The 12,920-nt window shown below is 35.3% G+C and overlaps 1 long non-coding RNA gene across 1 annotated transcript in view; it reads right to left on the bottom strand.

The window, feature by feature from the left end:
- Nucleotides 1–9,963: 9,963 nt before the first annotated feature.
- The window catches only part of LOC123383887, a 229,516-nt gene continuing 226,559 nt past the window's right edge, over nt 9,964–12,920 (bottom strand). Inside the window, exon 4 of the long non-coding RNA XR_006594239.1 lies at nt 9,964–10,022. This is a non-coding gene — a long non-coding RNA (uncharacterized LOC123383887). The remainder of the gene's footprint in view (nt 10,023–12,920) is intronic.

Below are 12,920 nucleotides of genomic sequence, written 5' to 3'. Positions count from 1 at the left end.
GAATAAAATATTTTTAGGCATGTAAGCATAGATGAGCAAGAAATCACAGGAAACATAGAGAAAAAGAGAAAGGAGAACCTCAGAGGAATGTTCAGTTGAACTCTGAAATTGGGATATTGCTGAAGGAAGGGACCATTTTTCAGTAATCACAGCATTTCAGAGTAAGGAAAACTGGAAGTAAATCCTACAGCCTTCCCCACGTAGGGGAACATGACATATTTTCTTTTTCTTTCTTCCCTTTTTTTTTTTTTTGAGAGAGAGAGAGAGAGAGCACAGGTTCGTGCAAACAGGGAAGGGGAAGAGAGAGAGAGAGAGGAAAACAGAATCCCAAGCAGAATCCATGCTGTCAGCACACAGCCAGAGGTGGGACTCAAACTCATGGAACCCTGAGATCAGGACCTGAGCTGGAAGTCAAAATCTGACACTTACCTGACTGAGCCACCCAGGTGCTCCTCTGACAGACCTTCTAGAACCACTCTCCTTCATCCACCATAAACTAAGGGCCCAAGAGGTCTAAAACATTAGTGCAATGATCAACTAGTAATAATGTAGGAAGTAACTCCATTAACCTGAGAAGGAATACACTTTGGATGTATAAACTTTGGAAAAATTGTAAATTTAGCATCATTATTTGAATATCTTATCTTACAAAACATTCAAGAGCATCTATGGAAAACATTTTAAAAGTAACAAGAGAGTGGCAAAATTTTTATTTAGGAAATTGATGTGTAAATATTTCTAGATTCCAGCAATAACAAATGAGAAAATGTGACTTTTAAGTAGACGTTGTTCATACTAGCAACAAAAAACAGTAAAGTCTCTGAATGAATCTAACAAAATATGTGAAAGATATTTATGGAGAAAATTATGAAATATTATTAAAGCATAAAATAAAACCTGAAAAAGAGTTTATCCTATTTGAATTGGAAGTTTCTCTATTAGAAAAGATGTCAATTTTTTAAGTTAATATATAATGCAATTTTATTCAAAACATGATGAAATTTTTATAAGCTCAATAAACTGACCCTAAAATCAATATGATATAACTAAGACCCAATAATAGTGAAGAAAATTGTGAAAACAGAATAAAAAAGAAAGAATTTTTCTAACAAAAACATAGAGTAATTGAAGACATCATTGTATTTTTAAGAGACAGACATATAGATCAAAGGAATAAAACAGCCAAAAAACATACTGAAGCATATATGAAACTTTGGAATACAACTAGGTAAATCAGAAGCTATAGACAGTCTGTTCAATAAATCATGTTGGGCAACTGCCTTTTCATAACAAAATGAAGTAAAATAATATCTTTATATCTCCCCTCTCTCCAGTCTCTTACATATGCTTAACTATAGAAACCAATCTTAAATACTATTAAAACTATTGGAAACAAATATAGTAAAGGATCATATTCCTCAGGGTGGGAAGGAATCTCTAAAACAAGATATCTATAAAACAAGATATAAAAAGTAGTGTAAAATGAGAGATATGGATATTAACATTCCAGTTAGCATATTATTTTAGAAAAAAATAAGGGCTTAACATTCCCTTGCTACAAAATATGGCTGCCATGAAAATATATCTCTAATCACATATGGCAGGAAGCATAATTGAGGAACAACCCCAGACACTACAGTCTGAACTGCATGATGCAGTTCATGATGAAGATGCATTTCCCTCACTCAGCCTTCTCCAGCCAGTGACTGAGGGCAGCAAAATACTAGGGTGACGTATTCCTAGAGACAGTGGACTCCAAGAACTCGTGTGGCCTGAGAAGTCTCTACCTTTTTGCCAAAACTTTCTTAGAACTGCTTCACAGTCTAATCTTTTCCTTACTCAACCTTCCTTCTTTTCATCTTACCTCCTATGAATTTGATATGTCTCATGGTTTGACAAGTCTCCCAGCCTCTTCGGTGTCTTTGTCAAATTTTTCTTCACACTTTGTCTCTCCTCTTGTATAGCTAATCTTACCTCTGTGTCTGATTCTCAAAGGACATGAATTAACACAGAGTGGCAAACACCAAGAAATACAAGCAGAAGCACAAACAGAATGACAGAAAAACTTAACATCAACTTTTGTCTATAAGATGTAATAGGAAATACATGCACACTAATGGATCATAGAAGCATGATATGGCTTGAATATTCACGGTAAAAAAAAAACAACTATCATAAAGATAATCACCTGTATCAGCAGTTGGTCAACTTAAAAAATGTTAGGTAGTAAATATTTTCACTTTTTTTCTACCAAGTTGCAAAATTTAGAGTGTTATATAGTATTTATAAAGCCATTTAAAATGTAACCTTTTAAAAACATAAAATTATTTTAGCTGAAGGCCCTAAGGAGGAGGAAGAAGAAGAAAAAGAAGAAAAAGGAGAAGAGAAAGAGGAAGAAGGAGAAGAAAGATAAAAAAGAAGAAAAGACAATCATTGTGTGATGACAATATCCAGATATTGATTCTGGCTGACCCATCACAAAGGTAAGACTAGTCCAGTCTATGAGACTGGTGTTCAAAACTTTACTTCTACACCCACCCCTAAAGGAATTTTGTAAAACTGTATCCATTTGTACATGAGGATGACTTAACATTTTCATCTTCAGTTTAACAAAGGATATAATTACAGCCAAAATTATATTGTACCTGTGTTTAAGCATGGTTTTATTAAAAATTTGGGGGGCGCCTGGGTGGCGCAGTCGGTTAAGCGACCGACTTCAGCCAGATCACGATCTCGCGGTCCGGGAGTTCGAGCCCCGCGTCAGGCTCTGGGCTGATGTCTCCGAGCCTGGAGACTGTTTCCGATTCTGTGTCTCCCTCTCTCTGCCCCTCCCCTGTTCATGCTCTGTCTCTCTCTGTCCCAAAAATAAATAAAAAAATTAAAAAAAAAAATTTGGATCTGTAGGTTTAGTTTATTCAATTTATGGAAAATGTACGTCAAAAAATCCAAATGTCAAAGCTGGTTCTATATTTCTCAAATTCAGACTCACTTCATATCACACACACACACACACACACACACACACACACACACACAAAGACTTTGTTTTTCATTTTAAGTATCATGATAAGAATCAGCATCATTAAACCCATCTCATTGCTGACTTTTAAGTCTAGGAGACAGGAAAAAAGATGGGTGAAGGGATGTAGAAATAAGAAGTGGGCACATGGACAGATAATTGCTAGATAGAGGCAGGCGGGCACACAGACAGGCAGAAAAGACCTTTGCTCCAGAGATTTTTATACCCTGGGATTATGCCACAACTGGATCTTGAATGAGTTGGTGAGAGTTACCTTTTTCCTCTGTAAAGGTGTAGAAGGAGGGTTCTGATGAGAGACAGGTGAGGAAAAGCCAACCATATCTGCTAGGTCAGCTAGTTATGGAAAGGGTACATATAGAATTTGATCATCTGGAAGATATACCCTCCAATTCTCTTTGCTCAGGTACCACTCCCTCCCCACACCAAAAGTGGTTGATTGCCTCCCTCGTTACAAATATCCCAACTTGAAGACCACTAGTCTGAGAACCGAAATGTTCCATTTACAACAATAATAATTGAACACAAACAGTGTTTGGTGGTGATGGCAGTGTTGGTTTGTATGAGTATGAAACTCCAAGCTCACAAATTTAGAAAATTCTGTGACATTGCACACCTGATGTTATTCTCCTTATCTGGTTCTAGTTTGTGTATTTAAGTAGCAGGACATTCTCATTGCTTGAATTTCTCTATCAGCCTTCGGAAAGGATTGGCCCTTACATTGGGGGATGGCAGAGTTTGCTCCACTGGCAGTACCTGTGACTGATAGTGACTGACAGATTACTAATTGCTTAACTTTTTTTCCCTCCTTAAAAGTTCCAAGATGGCATGAGATCACTCTGAGGAAATGAGGGGATGTCAAAAGAAGGCTATGAATTCCTACCTCTCATATGAGTTTAGACATTCAAATGCAAAGTTAAACCAGGATTTTTTTGAAGTGTATTTTTCTGCAAAAGTCATCACTGAAAGCACAGTAATATGCTTTTATTAAATATAATACAAATTATCATATGTTGTTTAAAAACTAATAAAAATAAATTGATTCTCACCTGAGTAATGTAGCACACAATAATATGCAGGATGTTTTTCTTCAGTTTATTTAAAATTGATATAACAACTAACTCTCCTCTGAACATTTACTAAGGACCCTTTCTAATGAAATAAACAGACTTTAAAACCCTGAAGACCTTAATGTGAATGAAAACAATATGAAAAAAACAAAAAAACAAAAAAACAAAGCATTGCCACTGAAGTTACAATGCACAGTGTACAAAGTAACAAAATGCTTTGATAAAATCTACCAGAAAACATGATAGAACATGATGAGATGACTTCCCAGTCTCATTAGCTGAAACATCAGTTTACAATGGACTGAGGCTTCTAGTACAGCAGTTTCCAGGGAGTACTCAAATCTTGGTTCCAGGACAGTCAAAGAGGTATTAATACCTCACCTGGGTGAGCCTGACTGTTAATGTTCTAATTCATTTCTTTTAAAAATGAAATGATTTGTTGAAACGATCACACACATACACACACACGTAATTCATCTCTTTTATACAAATAATCTACCCTTCTGTACTTACTAAGCATTATATACATGCCATATCATATTTAAGTACCCATTGTGTGTGTGCATTTTTATGTACTCTTAGGAAACATGCTTTTCCTGTTTTACTCAACTGAATTCAGGTTAATGTATATTCTAATAAAAGGATGGGTCATAAAGAAATTCCTAACAGAAAATAGCTATTTTTGCCTTTGTATATTTAAAAGGCATGCCTGAATGGTTTACTGAGATATAAAAGCACATAAAAGCTTTATTAGTGTTTTATTAAGGGACTAGATGCATAAAAAATAAGTGACTTCCATGGTGCTACTCTATAAATAAAAGTGATCTCCTTGGTAATAAATGATCTCTCTGCTCCTTTTGTCGTCTCGGTCTTGGGTTACAACAAAACATTTGGCATTGTGTTGCAATCAGCACAACACAAATTCTGATCCAATTTCTGTCTTTAAAAGACCTTGCTTTTTTAATGAAGAACTTGCATAGGAGATCTTATAGTTGTTCCCTTTAAAGTTCTCCTTTCCTGGTTGAATTTGTGTCTCTAGAAATTGGGCATTTTGGAATGCTTCCTTGGACCAGGCAATGCCTAGAGAAAGATTATTTGGAATGGGACTTCTCTAGAGACTCGATACATCAATCTGCATGTGACATATTAAGCAATGCTGTTCAGAATGTCCACACATGTGTGCACGCGTGCGCGCATGCGCGCGCACACACACACGCACACAGAGTCAACTAGAAATTATTAATGCATGAAAAATGGAAAATAGGTTCAAAAGAAAGACTCCATTATCTAACAAATGATGTGCTTTCAAAGCACATTAAAATCCTACAAATCTTAACAGGACTGGTTTATTAGAGAACAGTTGCTTTGCTTCTGGAATCACTGTTTCAGAGGCAAAGTGTGCCTCATTTCACTTGCGATTTTATAATGAGATTCAAACCAACATTAAAGAGTGGCATATTTGTTTTCTGAAGGATATTCCCCAGGCATGCCCAAAGCCAGGCTGGCTTCCTGTCTGTGCCATTGTTTGCACATTTTGTAAATATCACTTGAGTTTTTCTGTATCCTATCATAAACTCTCAAATTCCAAATGACCTCCCAAATCTACCATACCACAAATGCTGCTTTAATATCTTGGAAGACACAGTTTTGAGAATAAAAACAATTCTCCTCAACAAAGGTCACCTAAACACCATCTTCACAAAAGGAAGACATTTCTACTGTCTATTCTATCTCCATTTTGATTGTAGGCTGCCTGCTGCCTACTTTGCATTCTGTTCTCTAAAAGGCTTATTAATGGGGTCTAGAGGGAGGCTGTCAGAAATGGCAGACTGAATCAAGGGATTTTCCTTCAACATCCAAATGACACACTGAAGCTAGAGAATTAAACAGATGACTACCCAGTGCCCTTTTGTCTGAAGATGAAGGTGGGATTGCCAACTTGCAAACCAATGACTGACATTTGGGTGGATTAAACCATCCTGCTATTGTACTGCTAGTTTATAATCACTACTGCTTGCTTGATCTCAAGTGCCTCAGCAAAAGCCTTCTCAGTTCTTAGAGTCATGTTTGTAGAAGCCCTCAGCTGAGCTTTTGCTGTAAACATTTATCTACCAAGAAGCAGTGTTCTGACACTAACTGAGAAGAAGCGTTGGCTTCTAGGTATTTAATTAAAACATTAAGGGAAAAAGCGTTCGTGTCAACATTCACAAGTACTTTCCTATAGCTGAGGGTTGCTGTAATTGAGTTTCCCTGTAAATGCATTCCTCCCCTCCCCGGCCTTCTCTGAGAGCAGCAATAGCTTGAGGTTCACTTTGCTTCATGCTGTTAGTTGTGGCTTTGAGACTTTGCCCCATGCTGTCACTTTCCTGATTCTCTCAATCTGGTTGTTAGCTTTAATTTCTAAAATCAAGATTGGATGGCAACAAGGGGCTTTAATGAAGAGTGAAAAAGTCATTTGTTAAACAGCATTAAGAATTCTTATTTGCACTGCTGTATAATGTGGTCAAGCCAAATGCTTTCTCCTTTTATGAATCATCCAATTTCCTTTGCCACATAATTAATGTTAATAAGGAGAAGGCATTGTATAGGAATGAAATTCATCATAATAGATGCTGACTCTAGGTGTAGGTTCCTGGGGTGCCACCATTTTCATTTTGAAGTACTGTAGGAACCATTTATTTTAAGGAAGGACATGGAGAACAAATCATATATGGTCATTTGATTGTTGACAAAGTTCATACAATAGAAGTACTTAGTTTTCCTCAAAAGTTGCATTTTTCAGTGAAAAGATAGTAAAAAGATATCTAGTAATGCCGTATTAGTGCACCTTTCTGAAGAGTATCATTTCTAAAAGCACATTTTAAGCTACTCTGTGCCTCTGTGCCTTGGACCATTGAATGTAATAAAGGGAGATTGCCCATGCAATTCTCTTCAATGTATCAAGTCAATTGAGAGAAGAAGCTTTATTCTCCTTTCATAAAATGGAAAGGTGGAGATTTCACAAAACATCTTGAACCAATCAAGATGGTAGCAGCCAAGTGTTGCAGGAAAGGTGCAAAAGTAGTTATGGCATCCCTATTAAGCTCAAGTTCTACATTCACATGTACATAATTCATGGGGTTCAACAGATTTGAAAGATTTCACTCTTTTAAAGATAACATGGCTACATTCTTACTTCAACGTCATAATTTAGAATAGTCAAATTTACCTAATTGTTATGAACAAGTTAACATGTCAATTCAACAAATACCAACTGAAAACTTGTTAAACTGGTAACACTGTACTATGAAGTGAAAATACACAAAAATGTAAATATACAAAAAAAATCACAAAATGCCCAATTTATGGGAATTATTTTTTCCTAAAGGAGAAAAATATTTTTAAAAGAAAACTATTCTTTGAAAACTTAAATAAAAATGCAGAACACGCGTATGCACTAAATTAAGCACTGCAGTCAATAAAGTAACAGCATTACAGCAGGGGTAATGCAGACACAATGGCATGCCAGGCTGTGCTCCTCTTAGTTTCTGTAGTCCTTATAGCTCATACAATAAGTAGAGTCCTAGGCCAGTTCAAGACTTGAACAAGTCAGAATCAAGTCTACCTTTACTATAGTAATACTCTGACTGGTTCCCTGGCATTTCCTTTTGGTATGTGAGTCCCTACCTTGATGAACTGCCATTTATTTGATCTGTGAAATTGATTTCCTACCAGACTCTCCTTGGTCTTGCCCTTAATCCTGTTCTTACGACAGACATGTTTCTGTGTTTTGTACAACCACGATAATGGCAAACACCTGCCTGCCTGCTTCAGCATTTCCTTACTTGTCAGGTTTCCTGCCTACTTTCTTGTTATATTTTCCTGTGTCCTCCTTCCCATTTGGATGTCTGTTTATTGCTTATTGATACCATTTCCTAGTTGAATGTGAAACCTACCTGACTTATTACCAATAAAATCTGTAATGAGTATGACCTATTCCCCACAACATATGCTTATTTTGGTCCATCACACGATCAATTTACTTGAAAAGGGCAATCTATAGTATATGCCTTCTAATATATTATCCTTCAGTGCTTTCCCACTGGGACAGGACATGAGGAAGAACCAGTTGGGATAAAAGAAGTTTCAATGAGAGCATTTTGCTTGACATTATTCTATCTGTTCTCCAGGAAAGTAGATTTCCCTGTGGCTTACCCACTTCCACACCAGTCTGTCTATTAACCACCATTCTTGACATCTATCCCATTATCTAGCCACTCACCTGTACCTACTTATTTTTGGCTATTAAACTATCTTTTTAGAATTCAGGGTGATTCAACAAACACTGATTAAACACCTACCATGTTCAGGCACCATGCTAAGTGCTAGAAATACAAAGATGAAAATATTGTCCCTGATTCTGCAAAAGTTCCCATTTAATGAATACCCCTCTATCACTACCTGAAATCTGGAATTAACTCACTTCCTACTCTTGATCTCGGCAACCACTTTTGCTCTCCCACCAGTAGCAAATTGACACCTTCACTGGTAAATAACCAGTGATAACAAGATTATTCTGGTAAATAATCAGAATAACATGATTCAACTTTCAGGAAGAAAACTCCAGACTCCCGTCTTGAGTATTTCCATGATGAATACCCTGTGCTAGAGAGCTTGAAAGATTAAGATTCATTTTAATCAGCTAGAGGGCATGATATTTAGAGATTATGAAACTGGTACAAAACCTAAGTACAGCAACACAATATTCACTCATCTTAAACAAGTTTTTTTTTATTGTCCTCTACAAGGTAAGACTTATATTACTCAAAGATACCCAACTGAATAAAGACACAGGAGATGAAATCTAGTATGTATTCTATTTTCCACTATATGCACCCTGGCTTGTAACTGCATCTAACTACACGGGGCATTTTTTTTCTAATTTATTTACCAATAACTTGTTTTCTAATTTGTCCAAAGGGGCATAAAAGAAAGCAGTACCCTGATCCTAATGGCTACTGTCTAATTCTTTAGAATTTTAACAGCCAAAATTCTCAAAAAGATTATTTACATTTGCCGTCTCTGTATCATTTCCAATTCATTCATAACCCACTCCATTCTGAGTTCTATGCCCAAGACACTTGTGCACTAACTGTTGGAGACTTTGCTAAATTAAAATATCCCACCTAGATCTGCACTTTATTGCTCAGCTGATCTTTACAAAATGGCTTTTAGTATAGTTGTTTCTACATCTTACTACCTCGTTTGAAGTGCCAAGTATCAGGAAATATTTATCATCCATATTTGTATTTTCTATATACTTGTGTTTTCTACAACTCTTTTTTTAATGTTTATTTTTTATAGAGAAAGAGACACAGAGAATGAGAGTGGGGGCGTGTAGGAAGAGAGAGACAGAGACACAGAGTCTGGAGCAGACTCAGGCTCTGAGCTGTCAGCACAGAGCCTGATGTAGTGTGTGAACTCATGAGCTGTGAGATCATGACCTGAGCTGAAGTCAGACACTTACTTGACTGAGCCTCCCAGGCGTTCCTATGCTCTGCAATACCTCAACAGTAGGTATTAACTGTTATTGAACATCAAAAGCCCTGTGAAGCTTTAAAAAAAAAAAATCAGAGCCTTAGCTTACCTCCCAAAAATCTGATGTAATAAATCTAAAGTGGCAGCCATGCATCTCTATTTTTGAAGTTTCATCCTAAATGTTCATCAATGGAAGAATAGATGAAGAAAATAACAGAATATTATGTAGCCTTAAAAAAGAAAAAAATTTTGCCACTGTGACAACATGGATAAGGCTAGAGCACATTACGTTAAGTGAAATAAGCCAGAAACAAAAAGACAAATAATGTATTATTCCACTTACGTGAGGTATATAAAATAGTTGAACTTATAGAAGCAGGGTGGTTGCCAGGTGCAAGCTGGTGGAAGAAATGGGAAACTGTTGGTCAATAAACAAAAAGTTTAAGTTGTTAAAAATGAATAAGTTTTGGAGATCTAATGTGTAGCAATATGACTATAGTTAACAATACTGTATTGTATACTTAAATTTGCTAAGAGGGTAGATCTTATATGTTTTCACTATACACACACACACAAATTATAATTATGTAAGGTTATTGATATGTTAATTTGTGTGAGATATACATATATATGTATATATAATTGTGTGAGATAGTAATACATTATATATATAGCGAAATATATATACAGATATATATGCACACACACATTATATATAGTGAAATAATCCACGGTAATCCACAGTAATGACCACATCTAGTTTCCTAGATGATTTGTGATACAGCCAGAGTTGCCAAGCACTGGAGTAGAAGAGTTGGAAGATAGCATGCTCAAAAATATTCATTGAGCATACCAACCAATATTTTTCAGTAATCACAGTAAAATAATTAAGCATGTTAGTATTATTGAAAGAGTTGCTTGCTTCAAAAGCACAAAATAAATAAGTGTTGATTTACCTGGCAAGAGACCATGGACTTCAGTACTATTTTGGAAAAAAAAATTAGAAAAGCTTTTATGTTTTTTTTCCCCAATAAATATAAACAGGCAGTGATTGCAGTATCCAAAATTAATAGCAGGTACAAAACCCACTAAATGAGACACCAATTGACTTGGGGTCCTTTTTATTTAGAGGCATGTATAAATTAACTTACATGGTATTGTAATATGCCAATAAATAAAGTTGTAATTTTGATACAAAATGTGATTGCCTTTACCCTAGGAAAGTTTATCCTTAAAAAGGATATCAAAATTGTTTGGATGAAAGAAAAAGAAAATTATACTTTAATTCATTTACTTATATATTCATTCTTCTAAAATACTTAACATGAATTTTCTAAACTTCTTAATCAGGTAGAGAAAATCTCAGAAGATATGGGAATAAATTGATGAAAATAGATTTATGTTTCTCAGTCACCTCTGAACTGTGTCATTGTTAACTTTGTTGCTTTCAACCCTAATTGAAGAGATCTATGTGAATTGCCTGTATAAAATGATTTTTTTCACTGAATAGTGACATATATCACCTCTTAAAGAATTAATTAACCCAAAAAGGTACAGATGGAAAAGAATCCACCATAATTTACATGTGTAATATAATTACCTAGGATGCAATTTTGTACCAAAAATAGATAATTTCCTTATTATTGTGAACTACTATGAATTTTAATAGCCAAAGAAATGATGAGTTGTTTTGAATCTTATTTAGAAGAAAGCTCCTTAGGAGTTACTACTGCCCTGTCATATGTCAAATATCATTTCATTTCCCTATGCACTTAATGAGTGCTTTACTGGTATTATTTTGCTAAAGTTATATTGCTCTTAATTGTTGATACTGTTTGTAGTATGGCAAACAGAAATCAGAGAGACAAGAACTTCTGAGCATCCTTTGAAGAGTTCTGGGGCAAACACTATGAAAATATTAGTGTCCATTCCCTACCTGCTCCCACCTTGTAGACTTCCTTTCTACACAAATAGAACTTTGATGTTACAAGGTTAAGATAACTACTCCAGGAAAAAACATATATGAAGCCCTTTTTTATTACCTTACCCTTCAAAATTTCTGAAATATATTTGTTGTAGGAATCATAAGTCTCAATATATTATTTAAGAAGTTCACTTCCTTTCTATTTTTTCCCCTTTTTGGTCTATTGTTTGTTTATCATTTTTCCTCACCTGAAATTATATTAGAATTTATAAAATTTTTTAATTGTTAATAAATTAGTCAATAAGAATACACAAGTACCAACATATAACAACAGGTGTTTTAAAATACAGGTCATTCAATCTCTCAAGTTGCATACACATGCATGTACACACAGACACACACACACACACACACACACATTCACTCACTGAAACTGTGCAAGAGTCCACAACTATTCAAAGTTTTGGCATTTTTCAGAACTATATTATCCATAGTAGAATCCAAGATGCTAATAATCTTTATGTCAGTAGTTTGAAATTCTAGTCACATATGAGATTTGTTAAAATAGCTGCTGTTTTTTAAATATTTCCTCTAAAACAGGTTTTACTTTTCGGGTTTAGAAATAGATTCCTGTACCCACAATGACTATAAAGGGCATGCTAAAAAGCATATCCCAGTGGAAACCCCTTAGCCTGATAGGGACTGCCTAAATGTTTAATGACATTAGCTCCCTGCAAACGACATTCATTTCCTACATATGCAAATTTTCTTAATGTGAACCCCCCCATAACAGGTAGAATGTATAAAGTTAATGAAGCCATGTAATTACAATCACTATGGTGACTGCAGTCCCCCGAGAACAATAATGCGATAATATACATGAGTTTTGACTTTCTTTGGAAACAACAGCTTATAATTTGAAAATAGATAGCAAAATATTTCCATTATTGTCCTCTAATTCCTAAGGCAAAAGCAGGTACAAATAGATTATGCTCCTTATTAACTGAAAATAAAATAAGAGAAAGCAAAAATACAATGTTAGTAATTGTTTATTTTCAATTTTCGATGTCTTCATTTGGCTTCATTTTAAAGCCTTTTTTCCCATTTAATCAGGAAAACACCAAGGCCTTTGAAACCAGATTTTTTTTTCTTAAATCCTGATCTTGTTAATCCCAGGGAGTCTACATAACTAGTGTTTACTGCTATTGTGCTAAGATGACAGGACTAGTCATTTTCAATGGGATAACAAAGTCCTCAAATATTTCTCAGGGATTTGAGAAGCCTGGGAGGAGGAGGATGCTTAGGAATCCTTGCTGCGTTGATTTTTTTATTCTAATTATTTCATGTTTTCCAAAGGAAGAGGAAGGAAATT

The sequence above is a fragment of the Felis catus genome, chromosome A2 (assembly GCF_018350175.1).
Source record: "Felis catus isolate Fca126 chromosome A2, F.catus_Fca126_mat1.0, whole genome shotgun sequence".
Classification (NCBI taxonomy): Eukaryota; Metazoa; Chordata; class Mammalia; order Carnivora; family Felidae; genus Felis; species Felis catus.
This window is presented reverse-complemented; position numbering and strand designations above follow the sequence as displayed.